Below are 19,464 nucleotides of genomic sequence, written 5' to 3'. Positions count from 1 at the left end.
TCACAGAACTAGCTTTGTGGGCATGGGGCAGTGAGCCCCCTTGTTTGGTTACACCAGTAGCCATGCAGATGATCCATTTTGAGAGAGGATTCTTTAGCCTTGGTCAAGCCTTCAGTGACTACAGCACTGGCAGATATCATGATGGCAGCCTCATGGGAGATGCTAAGCCAGAACCACTTAGCTAGGCTCTTCCCAAATTCCTGACCCAAAGCAACAGGGAGATAATAGATATTTGTTGTTTTAAGCTGCTAAGTTTTGGGGTGATTTGTTATGCAGCAGGAAATAACTAATACGGAGGGTATTTAGAAAATCAGGGGAAGCATTGAATGCCTTTATTTCTATTTGCCTGGACAACAATCGAACATGGGGAATTATTCCTGGGGAAGTACAGCATACAGCACTTGCATTAGGATTGAAGGAGAATAGATTCTTAGCAGAGGTGGTGAAAATCCAGTATGCTGAATGTTCCCTATTTGCCCCTCCAGGACCACTTGTCACTCTTCTCCACCCTGCCCTCTGTCCTGGAAGGCTGACCGCAACTGGACTCCCTTGTTCTCTGGTTTCAGCTGGGTTTGGACAATAGGAGGCATCAGTGGGAGATAAAAGGGTGGGAAGAGAGGGAACCCAAGGAATTTATACCCCTGGCTCACTTCCTGCTGAACAATGGTGTGGCAGTGGCTATATTCCTTAATCAAAGGCCAGAACTCATGTTGGCAACCATGTCTACAGCTAAGTCAGGCCTACAGCTCTGCATGGGTTCCCTCTGATTGCCTCTTCAGGTCAAGGAGTGGTAAGAGCTCACCACTATGGCTAGCTTTGTTTGCTTCCCTGCCCCTTTTGGTTTTCCTTAACTCTGTTCACACCTTTGAAAATAGTTCTCAATCACCACTTCTGCGTGTGTCACTGTTCCTTGCTGGGATCCTGACTGGCACATCCACATGGGCTTTCTTTCTTTTTTTTAATTAGAGAAGTTGTGGGTTTACAGATCAATCATGCACCCAATACAGGGTTCCCATATACACCTGGGCTTTCTTTTGTGTTTTCTGGTCCATGCATCGTTTTGGCCTTGAAGGATGGAAAATACTACTATTATTGTTACTTCTACTACTACTACTACCTCTAATTCTACGACTAATTCTTCTGCCTCCTCCTCTTCCATCCTTCCTCCTTCACTTTCTTCTTTTAGCAATAGAAGCCTTTTTCTGAATGAAACTTTATGCTTAACCCTGATATATAAGATACATTCAACAATATCAAGAGAGAGTTGCTTGGGTTGAAGTAGGTAAGGTGAGTAAGCGTGCCATCATATGTCCTTCTCTTTCTCTTCCCTTCTAGTATGATCCCTTGGGGCATGTCTCGGTAATCGTACCATTCTATGGAACCCAGGTTGAAAACCAAGACTTCAGCATGCCCAAAGGCTGGAGTGGAAGAGGTTGGAATTCCCAGATACGGCTCTTACTCTATGATTCCCCCTTCTGCTCTTTTCTGCTGTTCACCTCAGATCCCAAACTCTGGGGTTCCCCTTAAGCCCAAACACAATCTCTTCTCTTGATCACAGTAGCTTTAGTCTAGTTTGCTAACTGCTGGAATGCTATATACCAGAAATGGAATGGCTTTTAAAAAGGGGAATTTAATCAGTTGCTAGTTTACAGTTCTAAGGTTGAGAAAATGTCCCAGTTAAAACAAGTCTATAGAAACATCCAATCTAAGACATCCAGGGAAAGTTACTTTGGTTCAAGAAGGCCAATGAAGTTCAGGGTTTCTCTTTCAAGTGAGAAGGTAAATGGCGAACACAGCATCATCTGCTAGTTTTCTCTCCTGGCTTCCTGTTTCATGAAGCTCCCCAGGAGGCATTTTCCTTCTTCATCTCCAAAGGTCTCTGGTTGGTGGATTCTCTGATTCTCATGACTAAGTCATTCTCTGCTCTCTCAGAATCTCCTGCTTTCTTCAAAATGTTTCCTCTTTTATAGGAGTCCAGCAAACTAATCAAGACCCACCTAGAATGGGTGAAGACACGTCTCTACCTAATCCAGTTTAACAATCACTCTTGATTGAGTCACACCTCCAGGGAGATGATCTAATTAAAATTGCAAGCATACAATACCAAATACAGATTAGAGGAACCAGCTGTCTCTACAAAATGGGATTAGGATTAAAATATGTTTTTTCTCGGGCACATAAAACTTTTCAAATTGGCAAAGCTTTTATTTATTTGAGCAATTATTATTATACCAGGCACTGTGCTTAGGTCAAGGTTTAATAAAATATAGTATTTTTATTCCCATTTTACAATAGAGGATCAAACACATTAAGTGACTTTGCCAAGGTCATATGACTAGCAAATGGAAAAACTGGGCTTCAGATTCACATCCCTCTGACAATGAAAGCTTAACAACTGCCTGCTGGCACCTCTAATCATGATCCTGTACCTTGGCTCTTCATTATTCTTTTCCCTTCTGTCTTTGTTTAGATACATCTTATCCAGAAACCCATACTTGTCTATGACGCTATGCCTTTACCAGCACCAAAAGTTTTCTTATTCTCTTAACCCTTAAATTCTGCCTGTATTGACAACCCCTAACCATGCATAACTCCCCAGTGCCTGCATTCTTTTTCTGGTATCCATTTCAAGCTGCACATTGATGCAGAAAATCTGGGATGAGACTGTCTGAATTTACTAAATATCCCTGCTGTCTTTTCTCAAACTGGTCCTCACTTCTGTGAGAGTGTCCTTTCAGTCTCTTCTTGTTCATTCCCTGTTGTGTCCCATTATACCTACTGCTCCATAGCAATCCCTCATCTCCCTGTTCATCCTTCTGCCTTTCCAGGCTAGAATAGTAGCTTCGGCTTTGTTGAGCAGGTGGAGGTCTTCCAAGGTGAGCTCTGTCAAATAATCAATTCCTTAATCCTCTGTTTGGTAGGAAACAACCTCCCACTCCCACTCCAATGGCAGTGGCTCAAACAGGATAAAGTTTTTCTTTTATGTATAAAGAGTCAGGAAGTGGGTGGTTCAGGAATCAACTCCAGATCTTCAGGAACCCAGACACCTCCAAGCTCAATATTTTCCTACACCTTGGATGTAGCCTCTATCCTCATGATCTATAATAGCTGCTTGAGATTCAACTATCACATCCGTTTCAGGCTGTAGAATGAGGAAATGAGCCTGTGATGTCATCCACTTTATAGCCATTTGAGGCTGCATATTCATTTTTGGAATTAGGTTAAGGGTGTTCATTTCTTTTAGTATTTCTAACAATGGACATTTTCCTGTCTCTACCATTTATCATATTTGATTTCCTTGAAGCTAAAGTTATTCCACAGAAGTTTATTCATTGTGTTTAATAATGAATAATAGAAGACTGCTCTTTTGCATGCCTCCTGCCCTTTTGGATCTTTTGAAGTTGTTTTAATTATATATACACAAACACATATAAACCTACATACATACACACATAGTTTGCCAGGGTTGGTATAAAAATACCACAGCCTGGTTAGCTTAAATAACAGTAATTTATTATCTCACAGTTTTGGAGGCTAGAAGTTCAAAATCAATGTGTGGGCAGGCCATGCCTTCTCTGTAATCTGTATCATTCTGGTGGCAGCTTGCTGGTAATCTATAACTTAATCTTTGCCTTTGTCACATATTTATCTGTTTCCTTCTGTCTCCTACTATTACTGAGTCCACTTTCCTCTACTTATAAGGTCTCCAGTCATTGGATTAAGGCCCACCCAATTCAATTTGGCATCATCTTAATAGGATTTCCAAGATCTTCTTTACAAATGAGGTCACATCTACAGGATCAGGGTTAGGACTTGAATAGGACTTTGCAGGTGACATGCTTCAATTCATAACATAAATAAATATGTATATGCATTTACATACACATATATTAGCATCACTGTATTAGTCAGGATTCTCAAGGGAAACAGAACCAACAGGAGATACCTATAAATATTATGAGACTTTTATACAAATTTTCTCATGTAACTGTGGGAATGCACAAGTCCAAATCTGTGGGGCAGGCTGCAAGCTGGGAACTTTTGATGAAGGTTTTTGATAAATTCCTTATGAGAAGCTAGCTGAAGTAGAGATGGAAATTCTCTCTCCTGACTGCTGAAATCATCACTTCTCCTTTTAAAGCCTTTGACTGATTGGATGAGATATCTTTCATTGTTGAAGACAATCACCTCAGTTGATTGTAGATGTAATCAGCCATAGATGCAATCAACTTACTTGTGATTTAAATCAGGCCAGTACTTACTTAACCAAACAACCTGGACACCATCACTTGGCCAAGTTGACAATGAACCTACCTGTCACACATCACTTTTTAGCTGCTCTACTAATTAAGAGTGAATACATGATCAGTTGAAATTTTAAACTATTAAGTATCATCTATTTTCAGCACACTGCAGTAATGACATTCTTTTGTTCTTCCTCATGCAAAAACATTTTTTTAATTTGTACATTTAGTCACTATCATTATACACTCTAGGCACTCCTAGATTACACCATCTCCGTCTTTATCGTCTATCTTTCTTTGTGATTTCATTTATGCCTCAGCCCTCCTCCCTCTATCATTCTCATATTCAGCTCCATTCAGTGTTTTAACATAATTGCATTACAGTTAGGTAATATTGTGCTGTCCATTTCTGAGTTTTTATATTCAGTCCTGTTGCACAATCTGTATCCCTTCAGCTCCAATTACCCAATATCTTACCCTATTTCTATCTCCTGATGGTCTCTGTTACCAAGGAAATATTCCAAGTTTATTCACTAAGGTCAGTTCGTATCAGTGAGACCATACAGTATTTGTCCTTTTGTTTCTGGCTAATCACACTCAGCATAGTGTCCTTAAGGTCCATCCATGTTGTTACATACTTCATAACTTTATTCTGTCTTACAGCTGCATAATATTCCATCTTATGTAAATGTCACAGTTTGTTTAGCCAACTGTCTGTTGATGGACATTTTGGCTGTTTCCATCTCTTGGTAATTGTTAATAATGCTGCTATAAACATTGGTGTGTAAATGTCCATTTGTGTCCTTGGCCTCGTGTCCTTTGAGTAGAGACAGCATATAGATGGGTCCTGTTTTTTAATCCACTCTGCAAGACTATGTCTTTTGATTGGAGAGTTTAATCCATTAACATTCAGTGTTATTACTGCATGGGTAGTACTTTCTTCTACTATTTTGCCTTCTGGATTCTACATGTCACATCTAATTTTCCTTCTTTTTACCTTTACTCATAGTCTTCCTTTCTACACTCTTCTCCACACCTCTCTCTTCTGTCTTCGTATCTGTCTCTAGTGTTCCCTTTAGTATTTCTTGCAGAGCTGGACTCTTGGTCACAAATTCTCTCAGTGATTTTTTGTCTGAAAATGTTTTAATTTCTCCCTCATTTTTGAAGGACAATTTTGTTGGATATAGAATTCTTCGTTGGCAGTTTTTCTCTTTTAATAATTTAAATATATTATCCCACTGTCTTCTCGCCTCCATGGTTTCTGCTGAGAGATCTGCGCATAGTCTTATTGGGCTTCCCTTGTATGTGATGGATTGCTTTTCTCTTGCTGCTTTCAAGATCCTCTCTTTCTCTTTGACCTCTGATATTCTGATTATTAAACTAATGTGTGAGACTAAAGCAAAAAATGTTTATTTGGTACAAATCTATACTTTGACTAGTGCATCTCCTAATATAACTTATGTAGATAGTTGATTGAACACCTTAAGTACATGGAACTTTGTATAGGACATGAGATTTTGTTGGTTTGTCCAGGTGATGCCATGATGAATCCCAGAGCGATTTGATCAGTGAGTGGAAAAGTATTTGCAAAGTCCCCTTCAGGGAATGGTGAGAACGGGGGAAAACTCAACTTCCCTAAGTTGAATTCTTGATATTCTCACAAGCAGTGTGGACAACCAAAGCTATAGGCTGAGCCCCCAGTCTTGGGGTTTGTTCATATGAAACTTAACCCCACAAGGGATAGGTCAAGCCTACTTAAAATTAAGCCTAAGAGTCACCCCCAAGAGAACCTCTTTTGTTGCTCAGATGTGGCCTCTCTCTCCAGCCAACACAGCAAGCAGACTCACCACCCTCCCCCTGTCTACGTGGGCCATGACTACCAGGGATGTGTATCTTCCTGGCAGCGTGGGACAGAAATCCCAGAATGAGCTGAGATTCAGCATCAAGGGATTGAGAAAATCTCTAGAATGAGCTCAGACCCAGCATCAAGGGATTGAGAAAACCTTCTCGACCAAAAGGGGGAAGAATGAAATGAGACAAAGTGTCAATGGCTGAGAGATTCCAAACAGAGTTGAGAGGTTATCCTGGAGGTTATTCTTATGCCTTAAGTAGATATCACCTTGTTATCCAAGATGTAATGGAGAGGCTGGAGGGAACTGCCTGAAAATGTAGAGCTGTGTTCCAGTAGCCATGTTCCTTGGTGATGATTGTATAATGATATAGCTTTCACAATGTGGCTGTGTGATTGTGAAAACCTCGTGTCTGATGCTCCTTTTATCTACCTTGTCAACAGATGAGAGGAACATATGGAATAAAAATAAATAATAGGGGGAGCGAATGTTAAAATAGATTTAGTTTGAAATGCTAGTGATCAATGAAAGGGATCAGTAAGGGATATGGCATGTGTTCTAGTTTGCTAGCTGCTGGAATGCAACACACCAGAGACGGATTGGCTTTTAATAAAAGGGGATTTATTTTGTTGGTTCTTCAGAGGAAAGGCAGCTGACTTTCCACTGAGGTTCTTTCTTACATGGAAGGCACAAGATGGTCTCTGCTTGTCTTCTCTCCAGGCCCCTGGGTTCCAACAACTTTCCCCAGGGTAACTTCTTTCTGCATCTCCAAAGGCCTGGGCTGAGCTGCTGGTGCTGAGATGAGGAATGCTGAGCTGCTTAGCAGTGCTACGTTGCAATCTCTCATTTAAGCACCAGCCAATTAAGTCAAACATCACTCATTGCAGCAGACACGCCTCCTAGCTGACTGCAGATGTAATTGGCAACAGTTGAGGTTCACGTACCATTGGTTTATGTCCGCAGCAACAAGACTAGGTATGCTCACCTGGCCAAGTTGACAACTGAATCTAACTAACACATGTCCACCCCTTGTCAACTTGGCAACTTCAAGCATCACCTTACACAGATGTAAAAAATTCTCTTGCTGTGGACCTGTGAATCTCAAAACAAGTTGTCTGGTGCCAAGATGCAAAGGAGGATATTCACAGGATATAGATTGTCATTTTCATAGACAGAAACTGGAACACAGATGTAAAACTTGCAGGGCAGGCGCCGTGGGATCTCAAAGTCTGAAAGTCATTTATCCTTCGGCTTTAGAAAGTGGCAGTCCCACCCCTTCCAAGGGCCTATGCAGTGGCCCGCCTCTTTCCAAATCAACCTCGGGGAACATCGAAGAGACCACCTCTGGGCTCCACTCTCTCCAGGCATCAGGGCCACCCCTGGGCTCTCTGCCATTTCTGGGGCACACGCTCAACCCCTCCACATGGTGGCAGCCAGGCTCTCCCAGTCCCCCAAGGAGCGTGCTACACCTTTTCCAAGGTCTGAGGCTGTACAACTCTTCCACTGCAATGAGAGGGGAGACTCATCCTCGCCCTTCAGGGTAAACTCACCCTCTCCACGGGCTTGGGTGGGTCCACTCTCCTGGCCCGAGGCTTCTTGACTTCAGACCTCAGCTTCCATGGTTTTGCCTCGGAAGTTATTTTTCCTCCAATGTGTCCCTTCTCTGAACCCCTCAGTCCAGACTGGCAGCGGCTCTGTTCATACAGGTCCCACAGCACTCTTGTTGGCTTTCTATGCAGTAGCCTCGGATCATGCCCATCAGATATAAGGAGTTTCCACAAATCCTTCCTGGATAACTCCATGTCCAATCCTGGATTTCTCTGAGCTGGCTGACTGGTTCCACATCTGGTCAAATCCACACACAGGGCACTATACTCTGGAGTCTCCCTTTCTGTAGGCCCAGAATTTTCCAGGACCTCAATTTCTGGTTTCTTTTTACTCAAGAGTTCAATTCTCAGCTTATCACTTTCCTTTTGCATTTCACTGTAAGCAGTGAGGAGAAACCAGGCTGCGCTTTCGACACTTAATTTGGAAATCTCTTCTGCTAAATATCCAAGTTCATGGCTTTTAAAATCTACCTTCCAGCCAAAGCCACTAGTCAATTTTGCCAGATTATCTGCCATTTTAAAACAAGGATCACCTTCCTTCCAGTTTACAATAACACGTGCCTCATTTCTGTCTAGAGTCTGGTCAGAGGTATCTTTAGAGTCCATGTTTCTACCAACAGTCTCTCCAAAGCATTCCAGGCCTTCTCTATCAAGCTTTTCACAACTCTTCCAGAATCTTCCCCTTATCCATTTAAAAAGCCGTTCCAACATGTTTGGTATCTGCAAACCCCAGCAGCACCCCACTCTCCTGTACCAAAATCTGTTCTGGTTTGCTAGTTTGGTCTCCTGGCTTCCTGTTTCATGAAGCTCCCCAGGAGGCGTTTTCCTTCTTCATCTCCAAAGGTCGCTGGCTGGTAGACTCTCTGCTTCGTGGTGCTGCAGCATTCTCTGCTCTCTCTGAATCTCTCACTCTCCTTTTATAGGACTTCAGAAACTAATCAAGACCCACTCAAATGGGTGGAGACATGTCATCCCCTATTCCAGTTTAACAACCATTCTTAACTAAATCACATCAACCAGGGAGATGATCTCATCACAGTTTCAAATATACAATATTGAATAGGGATTATTCTACCTTTAAGAAATGGAATTTATATTAAAACATGGCTTTTCTTAGGGGGCATACTTCCTTTCAAACCAGCACAGCATGTAAAACTTTTTTCTTTGTTTGTTATATTTTTCTGTTGTCTTTTTATTTCTTTTTCTGAATTGATGCTAATGTTCTGGGAAATGATCATGATGATGAATACGCAACTATGTGATGATATTGTGAATTGCTGAGTGTATGTGTTGGGAATGTTTGTGTTTCTTGTAATTTTTTTTTAATTAATAAAAAATTTAAAAAAAAGAGTGAATACACAATCAGGAATGCATTATAAGTGTCAGGGAATAGTAATCCAGATCCTCTTCATTTTGGCTGGGCTATTCAGATGGAAGAGATTACCTTTCACCCTGTGACATGGGGGTGGGGCGGCACCTTGGAGGTGAATTTCCATTTACAGACAAAATGCTAACTGGGCCCACCATCATTTTCTTAGCTCTCATCCTAGTTCTCCATTGCTGTTTCCTTTTTCTCTTGCCATCAGTTTGTGTTCTCTCCTCACATTCAGAGGTAAGCCCTCCACTCCTCTTTCTTTACAAAATCTGGTACTGCCTGCCTGCACTCTCAAGGCCTTCAGTGCCTCTGTCTATGAAGAATGTGTGTCTTCAACTAGTTAAAGCTTTTCGCTGGACCTCTGCTTCCTTGTTATAAAATGGGGTGGGAGGAGATTTTCATTTTTATTTTTGCCTAATTCTTTCATCTCAGAGTCTGTAATCAGCCTCTGCAAAGGGAACTTTTCCTAGGATAAGAGGTGAAGACTATTGTCTATCTCAAAAAACGTTTACGTTGGAGAATAAGGGAGGGATGATGGAGTTCCCCAGGTCAGATAGAGACAGAAGGCAAGGGAATAAACTTCAAAATGCTCTGCTGCCCAGTTGAATAATAGTGTTTTGTTTCTGCTTAAACATCAGGCCTTGTTGTTCATTTTAGGCTCTTATAACACTAACATCTATTTCCCAGACATGGACCTTCACCCCAGTCCAATGGGTCTTTGTTAATTGTCTCGCTCATTTCCACTTCTGTGTTTTTGCTCCTACTGTCTCCTCTGCCTTGCTACCCTCTCTCTTTCTTTCTTTTTATGTCTCATAGAAATCAGGCCCAGTGTTTGGTTCCTAATTTTCTTAGGCTTCCTCTGATTTTTCTGAGCTGCACTGAGCCCCACAGCTGTGCTTACAGTCAGTACCACACAGAGATTAACTAATCTCTGATTGCTGCACAGGTATTAGATTTTTTAATTGGACTATAGGCTTTGGGGAGTCAGGAGCCACCAATATCAGATGCCTAAAGTCAAAAGCTATATAGAACATTTCCTGCCATAGATTTCTCAATGGCCCACTGTTTTCCTCTTGTACCAGCTGAGAAAGAGTTTCCTGAACGTTTTGTGGCATCATATTTCAGTGATTTTACTCATTTCGTCCCCCATGTGTATGTATATCTCCTGCACTGCTACTTTATGGGCTTCACTCTTACTACTTCCAAACTCAGCTCAATCCTGTAATCCCCAAGAGCAATGACATCAACTGTTTGGTACACAGTAGGTGCTCAAGAAATGCTCAGTAAATGATTGAATGAATGAGAGGGCCAGCTAGCTTTTCACACTTCATGATCCCACTCATCCAGACCTTGCCAGCCCTATTTTATCTTGAAGGCTGAATGTCTTACCAGCACAAGGAGGGACAGAGTGTGCAATGAATTATGGATTTCATCAAAATAGAGACAATCTGAATATTTTCCCTGGGTGCTTGAGTGAACCAAATTAGCCCCATGCTTGTCAAATTCCTCTCTTGCTTTGTGCTGCAGATGAAAGTATAAGAAGTGAAAATTGGAACTCTCTTGACCTTTTCAAGTCTTCAAATAATGATTTTCTAGACAGATAAGGCTAAAGTGGTATTGGATCTCGGCTCCTGGAAGAGGAAGGGTGGCTGTTTACTGGCTGCCTGAGTATGGCTCACTGCTTCATTTTCTTTTTTTTAGCTTGTTGGGGGGAATTAAAACCTTGATGGTCAGATTAGGTCATTCTAAGCCTCTGTCCCTTGCCTGCTGCGGCAGCTGTGAGAATTCACTTTACTAGTGGTTCAGATGAAGGGGTCGATAATTTGAACACTTGAAGAAATAACTGAGGTGATAAGATCCTTAAACTAAACGCCTTGTGAATTGTTTAAAAAATTCACAACCAAACCCAAAACAAAAGCAAGCAAACAACAATCTTCACGTTGGGCTTCCGAGCTGCAGAGTGGAGGGTCACCTACTTGCAGTGACGCAGAGGGCACTGTTAAGATTATCTATCTCTATCACCTTAAAATTCACAATATTGATGTTCCTATAAATAAATCATTTAAAGTTCCTAGGGTTGCCATAGCAAATTTCCACAAAATGGGGGCTTAAAATAACAGAAATATATGGTCTCACAGTTGAAGAGTCTAGAAGTCTGAAATCCAAATGTCGGCAGGATTGAGCTTCCTCTGAAGCCTCTAGGGGAGAGTCTTTCCTTGGCTCTTCTAGCTTCTGGTGCTTGCCAGCAATCCTTGATGTTCCATGGATTGTAGCTGCTTCAATTTCTGCTTCTGTTGTTACATGGTGTTTTCCACCAGTTTCTGTGTGTCTGTGTCCAAAATTCTCCAGTGTAGACTCATCTTATACAATCACGATCTTCAAACCCTTTGATTTCCAAATAAGATCACATTCAAGGGACTGGATTTAGGACTTGAACATAATATTTCTGAGGATACAATTCAACCCTTGGCACCAAGCAAGGTTACTTTATGCACTGGTGTTAACTGGGGGGCTATTTTGCAATTATTTGGCTATTTTGTAATGTAACAGGGGGCTATGTTTGGTAATTTATGAAGACATTTTTTATTGTAAATACCTGAGGGGATGTGCTACTATCATCAAGAGGGGAGAGGCCAGGGAGACTGCTGAATCTCCAACAATGCAAAGGCCAGTTCCTAAGACAAAGAATTATCCAGCCCAAATGCCAATAATGCCGTAGTTGAGAAGCCTTGCTTTATGGCAATCATGAATATAACAAGATAAATAAAAAGTTGTCCCAGTGATGACATCATATGGATTTATGAAATACTATACCTCAAACATTTTTTATGAAAGGAAAGATGATGTGCCAGGGAGATGAAGATAAAAATAAAGACAAGCGAATGCATTCAGGGGTTGTATGTCAGGTAATATCTTTGGTAAGAGGGGGAGAGTGTTGGGGTCAGCCCTGTGTCTGGCTAAAATAGCTATATTTGCTGAGGTCCTAAGGCTGAGAAAGTGTCCACAGAAGTCTATAGAAATGTCCAATCAAAGGCATCCAGGGAAAGATACCTTGGTTCAAGAAGGCCAATAAAGTTCAGGGTCTCTCTCTCATCTGGAAAGGCGCATGGTGAACATGGTCAGGGTTCCTCACTCATCTGGAAAGGCGCATGGTGAACACAGTCAGGGTTCCTCTCTCATCTGGAAGGGCACATGGCAAACACAGCATCATCTGTTAGCTTCTTTTCCTGGCTTCCTGTTTCCTGAAGCTCCCCAGGAGGCATTTTCCTTCTTCATCTCCAAAGGTCGCTGGCTGGTGGACTCTGCTTCTCATGGCTATATCGTTCTGCTTTGCTCTCTCTGAATATCCTTCATTTTCCAAAAATTTCCTCTTTTATAGGTCTCCAGAAACTTATCAAGACCTGCCCAAATGGATAGAGACATGTGGTCACCTAATCCAGCTTAACAACCACTTTTGATTAAATCACATGTCCAGGGAGATGATCTGATTACAGTTTCAAACATACAGTATTGAATAGGGATTATTCTGACTTTATGAAATGGGATTTAGATTAAAACGTAGCTTTTCTAGGGGACATAAATCCTTTCAAACCAGCACAGATGGAAAGTGGGACAAAGACATTCTATGGAGAGCAAGCAGTACACACAAAGTTCCTAAAGTGTGAAAATCGATGATCCATGCAGGGACTTTTAAACAGTTTGGTATAGACAGAGAGAAGAGTCTGTGTGTTATAGGAAGTAGTTGGAAATGAAACCTTTTGGAGAGTGAATGTTGAACTTGCATGCCTTGCAAAGGAGCAGACAAGAAACGCTGCAAGGAGGGCAGGGACATTCTTGGAGGTGTGGCTGCAGACTGCAGTGTGGACTGATGTGGGCGAGCAGCTGAGGTCAGGAAGCCTGGCTGGGCGATTGTGCAGTTGTCCAGATGAGAGAGGAGAAGGGAGGGAATGGAGAGAGGGATGACTGGGAATTTAGAAGTTGAATCTACTGATATTGGTGACAAAAGAGATGAAGGGGACAGGAGGTTATGCTGTTTCTATTTTGAACAAACAGTTGATCATGATACCATTAATTTTAATTGCAGACTCCAGACGATGAACAGTTTTGTGGTGAAGGTGATAAGTTACACTTTGGACATGTTGTGTGTAAAGGTGCTGGGGGTCCTCTGGACTTCTTGTGGGTGGTCAGAATGATGTGAACCCATTGCATCTCCTTTGATTCTCCAGCACACAATAACTGACCTAGCCCATACCAGGCTGCATTCCAATGATTTATCTATGAGTGTCTCTTTAGGTTGTGAATATTCTCAAGGAAAGGAACTGAGTCACAGTTTTCCTCTTTCTGACAGATGTGTTATAAAGCAGTGTCTTGCAAAGACCTTTTACTGCAACTAACAGTAAGAAATAAACTTTATATCATGCAAAGACACATACCTAAAGCAAAAGTCTCACAAAATTCTTATCTAGAGCTTATGTAGTGCACCCTCTCTTCTTCCTTCCCCTCCCTTCCTATCTCCTTTCACTTCTCCTCCCCTTCTCCTTTCCATCTCTTCTCTCTCCTCTTCTCTTTTCTATCCTAAATTCATTTTTAAAATGAAAGTTAGCATTTCCTATATTCACCTTGGGACCTGTGCCAGTTTGAATCTATTATGGATGCCAGAAAAGTCATATTTTAATCCTGACCCAATCTTGTGAGGGCAGCTATTTCTTTTAATCCTGATTCAATACTGTAGGGCAGAAACTTTTGGTTAGATTATCTCAATGGAGGTGTGGCATGCCCAATTGTGGGTGTAACATTTTGATTACTTGGAGATGTGACTCCACTCATTCCAGATGGGTCTTGATTAATTTACTAGAGTCTCTAAAAGGGGAAACATTTTGGAGAAATGGCAGAAACCTCAGAGCTGACACAGAGAGAGCATACAGAAAGGGATAGTGAGAGACAGAAACTTCAGAGCAGAGCTGACCCAGATGCTGACACTTGGAGAACAGAGACCTGATGTTTGGAAATGCTTGAAGCCTAGCAGATGTTGCCAGAATCTGGAGAAAGCCAAGAGAAGACAAGAGATGAAAGTAAGCCCCAGATAAACAAAGCGAGGAACCTCCATAGGAACAGAGGCTGAAAGCAACGGAGCCCAGGAGCAAGGGACCAGCAGATGCCAATCACGTGACTACCCAGCTAAAAGAGGTGTTCTAGACCCACTGGCCTTTCTTTGGTGAAGGTAACCTCTTGTTGGTGCCTTAATTTGAACACTTTCACTTCCTTACAACTGTAAACTTGTAGCTTATTGAATACCCCTTTTAGAAGTCGTTCCAATTCTGTTATACTGCATTTTAGCACCTTTCAAACTAATACAGGCCCCTAATGAGTTGCGGTTCACATTGTAGGAGCCACTGATGGAGAACACAGGATGGGGCAAAAGTCCTGGAATCTGTAGTCAGACAGACTTAGAATTCTACTCTGCCACTGAACATGACCCTGGGCAAGTCATTTAACCTCTTGAAACCTCAATTTTTCTTGTCTGTAAAATGGAGATAAATGCCTGAGTCAAAGTGAAGTTAAAATGAGAAACAGAATGTGTATAAAAGAATCTGGTTGTATTGGTTTTCTATTGCTGTTGTAACAAATTACCACAAAATTAGTGGCTTAAAATAGCACAAATTTAGTGTTTTACAATTCTGGAGATCAGACATCCAAAATGGTTCTCACTGAGCTAAAATTAAGGTATTGGCAGGGCTGTAATTCTTCTGGAGGCTCTAAGGGAGACTGTTTCCCCGTCTTTTCTAGCTCTTAGAGGTGCCATAGCTTCTTGGCTTGTGGCCATCGCCAAAGCCTGCCGTGTAACATCTTCATATCTCTCCCAGACTCTGATCTTCAACTTTGTCCTTCCTCACGTACAGAACCCTCGTGATTTCATTGGGATCACTTAGATAATCCAGGACAATCTCCTCATCTCAAGCTGTAGCAGCTTTTAGTCCACCTGCAACCTTAGTTCCCCCTTGCCATGCAATACAACATATCCTCAGAGTCCGGGAATCAGTACGTGGACATCTTTGAGGGTATTATTTTGCCTATCGCATTGGTACAGTGGATGGAATCTCCTGGGTGTTGAGCAAGCAGCTGATGACATGGAAGTTCCTTTTTAACTCTTAAGATTCTGTACGATATTGATATATATAGTTTAAGCCAAGGCAACACAATACAAATGGACCTGAGTCTTTAGTTACATATTCAACCTTAAGCTGGATTCCCCTTTCCCATTTGGGAAACTGATATCTGAACCTGGGTGTAGAGATTTGCATTTAACCGTGTTGAATAGCAGTGTAAGTTACTTTTGATTCCAGGCCTCACCATCAAATGATCTTTTAAAAATGCTTTGCTCTATGTGGGAATTTGGTCAGCATGTTTTCAATGTCAATGCTCAAGTAAATGATAAAACTGCTGAGCAGACCGTGCCTCAGGCTAGAATCTAATGGTGGGGGCGGGGGTATCTACTCTGAAACGGAGCAGTAATCAATATTTCTGTTTGACGTGAGAGAGAAGAGAGGTGAGAGCAGAAAGGGAGAAGAGAAGAGAAGGAATAAGGGCAAGTTGTATTTCTGAGAACATGAGACAAAACAGATGCTTTTCACTGGGGATTGGTGTCTTAAAAAAGTGCAGTTACAATAAGATCAAATTGCAATAAATTTCTATATTATTTCCTTATTATTCTATATATTTTCCGCATTTATTTTAGATTGTACCTGAAGCTATGTATACGGTTTGTACTGTTCTAAACTGGAAAATCTTCCTACCCTGCTGGTGAGATTGAAGAGTCACATCCCTGCCATCAAGGACAGAGCCTAATTTTGCTGCACTTTGACTGTGAGGATATTTGGAAGAAAAAGGCTCACAACAGCACCAAAGGACTCTGGGAGCTCCTTTGTGATGAGAAGGGTGACATAGGGTCAGGAGTGAAGAACCATGAGGGTGAGTTTAGTGCAGCGCTGTCTCCTCTAAGGAGAGATGATAAAGAGGACAAGGAACCAAAACAGCCAGCTGAAAGAAGGCAAAGAATGTCACTACTCATCCCACTGATTGGCCTGCATAACATCAAACATGAGGAGTTTTGCAACTATATGAATAACGAATTGACTTTTTCAGACTCCATTTGCCCTTCCCCACTGGTGAAGAGTTGCTGTTTTCCATTTTCCATAGATATGTATTGCATCTGGATGAATGATTGAATCACGCAATTATAGGCTGGATGTTTGATATCTTTTCAGTTCGGATCAGTGAAGTTCTAGACTGTAAGATGATTTTTTTTTTTGAACATGAGCAGGGACCCTGCTGGGCATGTTTCTGCAACCCTGTGCCTACTTCAGAGAAGACTGTCGGTAAATTCTTAGGTGAGTTTATGAGATAATAGATTCAGGTTGCTTCTTGAAAGACTTTTGTACCCATTTCTTTGACTCCTGGGAATTAAACAAATAATTCAGGAGGATGGAACTCTGTTGCTCCTTTTGTGTGAATAAGGTTTCACAGTGGTCCAAAAACAACAGAATTAGACCCATGAACAAATCTTCCTTTGGGCATTTGCTGATATGCTATGAGACCTTGTTCTAGTTTGCTAGCTGCTGGAATGCAATATACCAGAAACGGAATGGCTTTTAACAAGGGGAATTTAATGAGTTCCTAGTTTACAGTTCTAAGGCCAAGAATTAAAACAAGTCTATAGAAAAGTCCAATCAAAGGCATCCAGGGAAAGATACCTTGGTTCAAGAAGGCCGATGAAGTTCAGGGTTTCTCTCTCATCTGGAAAGGCACATGGCGAACGCAGTCAGGGCTTCTCTCTCGGCTGGAAGGGCACATGGCAGACACGGCGTCACCTGCTAGCTTACTCTCCTGGCTTCTGGTTTCATGAAGCTCCCCAGGAGGCATTTCCCTTCTTCATCTCCAAAGGTCGCTGGCTGGTGGACTCTCTGCTTTGTAGTGTTGCAGCATTCTCTGCTCTCTCTGAATCTCTCTGAATCTCCAAAATATTTCCTCTTTATAAGACTTCAGTAAACCAATCAAGACCCACTTAAATGGGTGGAGACGTCATCCCTAATCCAGTTAAACAACCATTCTTGACTAAATCACATCACCTAGGAGATGATCTTATTACAGTTTTAAAATACAGTATTGAATAGGAAGTATTCTATCTTTAAGAAATGGGATTTATATCAAAACATGGCTTTTCTTAGGGGGCATACTTCCTTTCAAACCAGCACATTCCACCCTCTGGCCCCTAAAAAAGACATGTTTTTCCTATATACAAATATATTAACTTCATAACGATATTAGAAACCTTAAACCTTTCAGTAGCAATACAATGAAGTACAAAATTAGAGACAGTATAAAAGCTCATCAAGTCAGTTACAGGCATGGTCTGTCCTAAGGCAAAATTTTCTTCATTTGTTCTGGACCTTTGAAAACTCATAACAAGTTATTTGCTGCCAACATACAAAGGAGGAACATTTATAGGATACATATACACATTTCCATAGGGAGGAAGGAACACAGGGGTCACCGGACCCATACAGTTTCGAAAACCCGCAGGGCAAAGTCCATTAGATTTCAAAGTCTGAGACTCATTTATCCTCAGGGCTTTAGAAAGTGGCAGTCCCACCCTTTTCAAATGCCTACGCCTGCCTCTCTCTGAATGCAACCTTGGAGGATATTGGGGAGACCACCTTTCTCTTGGCTCCACCCTCTCCAAGCATTAGGGCCGCACCCGGGCTCTCTGCCATCTCCAGGGTACACGTTTAACCCCTCCATGTGGTGGCAGCCAGGCTCTCCCCCAACCCCAAGAAACGTGCTTCACCCTCTCCAAGGCCTGAGGCGGCATGACTCTTCCACTGCAGTGAGGTGGAAGGCCCATTCTCTGCCTTTGGGGCAAACTCACCCTCTCCACGGGCTTGGGTGGGTCCGCTCTCCTGGCCAAAGGCTTCTTGACTTCAGACCTCAGCCTCCACGGTTTTGCCTCTGCAGTTATTTTTCCTCCAATGTGTCCCTTCTCTGAACCCCTCAGTCCAGACTGGCAGCGGCTCTGTTCATACAGGTCCCATAGCACTCTTGTTGGCTTTCTATGCAGTAGCCTTGGACATAAGGAGACATAAGGAGTTTCCACAAATCTTTCCTGGATAACTCCATGTCTGATCCTGGCTTTCTCTGAAATGTCTGACTGGTTTCACATTTGGTTAAATCCTCACACAGGGTTCTATTCTCTGGGATCTCCTTTCCTGGAAGCCCAGAATTTTCTAGGACATCAATTTCTGGTTTCTTTGTACCCAAGAGTTCACTTTTCAGCTTATCTCTTTCCTGTCACATTTCTCTATAAGCTGCAAGGAGAAACCAGGCTGCACTTTCCACATTTAATTTGGAGATCTCTTTTGCTAAATATCCAAGTTCATGGCTTTTAAAATCTGCCTTCCAGCCAAAACTACCAGTCAATTTTGCCAGATTATCTGCCATTTTAAAACAAGGATCGCCTTCCTTCCAGTCTACAATAACACGGACCTCATTTCTGTCTAAGGCCTCATCAGAAGTGTCTTTAGAGTCCACATTTCTACCAACAGTCTCTCCAAAGCATTCTAGGCCTTCTCTATCAAGCTTTTCACAACTCTTCCAGAATCTTTCCCATATCCATTTAAAAAGCCGTTCCAACATGTTTGGTATTTGCAAACTGCAGCAGCAGCACCCCACTCCTGGTACCAAAATCTGTTCTAGTTTGCTAGCTGCTGGAATGCAATATACCAGAAACGGAATGGCTTTTAACAAGGGGAATTTAATGAGTTGCTAGTTTACAGTTCTAAGGCCAAGAATTAAAACAAGTCTATAGAAAAGTCCAATCAAAGGCATCCAGGGAAAGATACCTTGGTTCAAGAAGGCCGATGAGTTCAGGGTTTCTCTCTCATCTGGAAAGGCACATGGTGAACGCAGTCAGGGCTTCTCTCTCGGCTGGAAGGGCACATGGCAGACACGGCGTCACCTGCTAGCTTACTCTCCTGGCTTCTGGTTTCATGAAGCTCCCCGGGAGGCGTTTCCCTTCTTCATCTCCAAAGGTCGCTGGCTGGTGGACTCTCTGCTTTGTAGTGTTGCAGCATTCTCTGCTCTCTCTGAATCTCTCTGAATCTCCAAAATATTTCCTCTTTATAGGACTTCAGTAAACCAATCAAGACCCACTTAAATGGGTGGAAACGTCATCCCTAATCCAGTTAAACAACCATTCTTAACTAAATCACATCACCTAGGAGATGATCTTATTACAGTTTTAAAATACAGTATTGAATAGGAAGTATTCTACCTTTAAGAAATAGGATTTATATCAAAACATGGCTTTTCTTAGGGGGCATACTTTCTTTCAA

This window comes from Tamandua tetradactyla, chromosome 3 (assembly GCF_023851605.1).
Source record: "Tamandua tetradactyla isolate mTamTet1 chromosome 3, mTamTet1.pri, whole genome shotgun sequence".
In the NCBI taxonomy this organism is placed as follows: domain Eukaryota; kingdom Metazoa; phylum Chordata; class Mammalia; order Pilosa; family Myrmecophagidae; genus Tamandua; species Tamandua tetradactyla.
The sequence above is the reverse complement of the archived record's forward strand: the minus strand, read 5'-3'. Positions refer to the sequence as shown.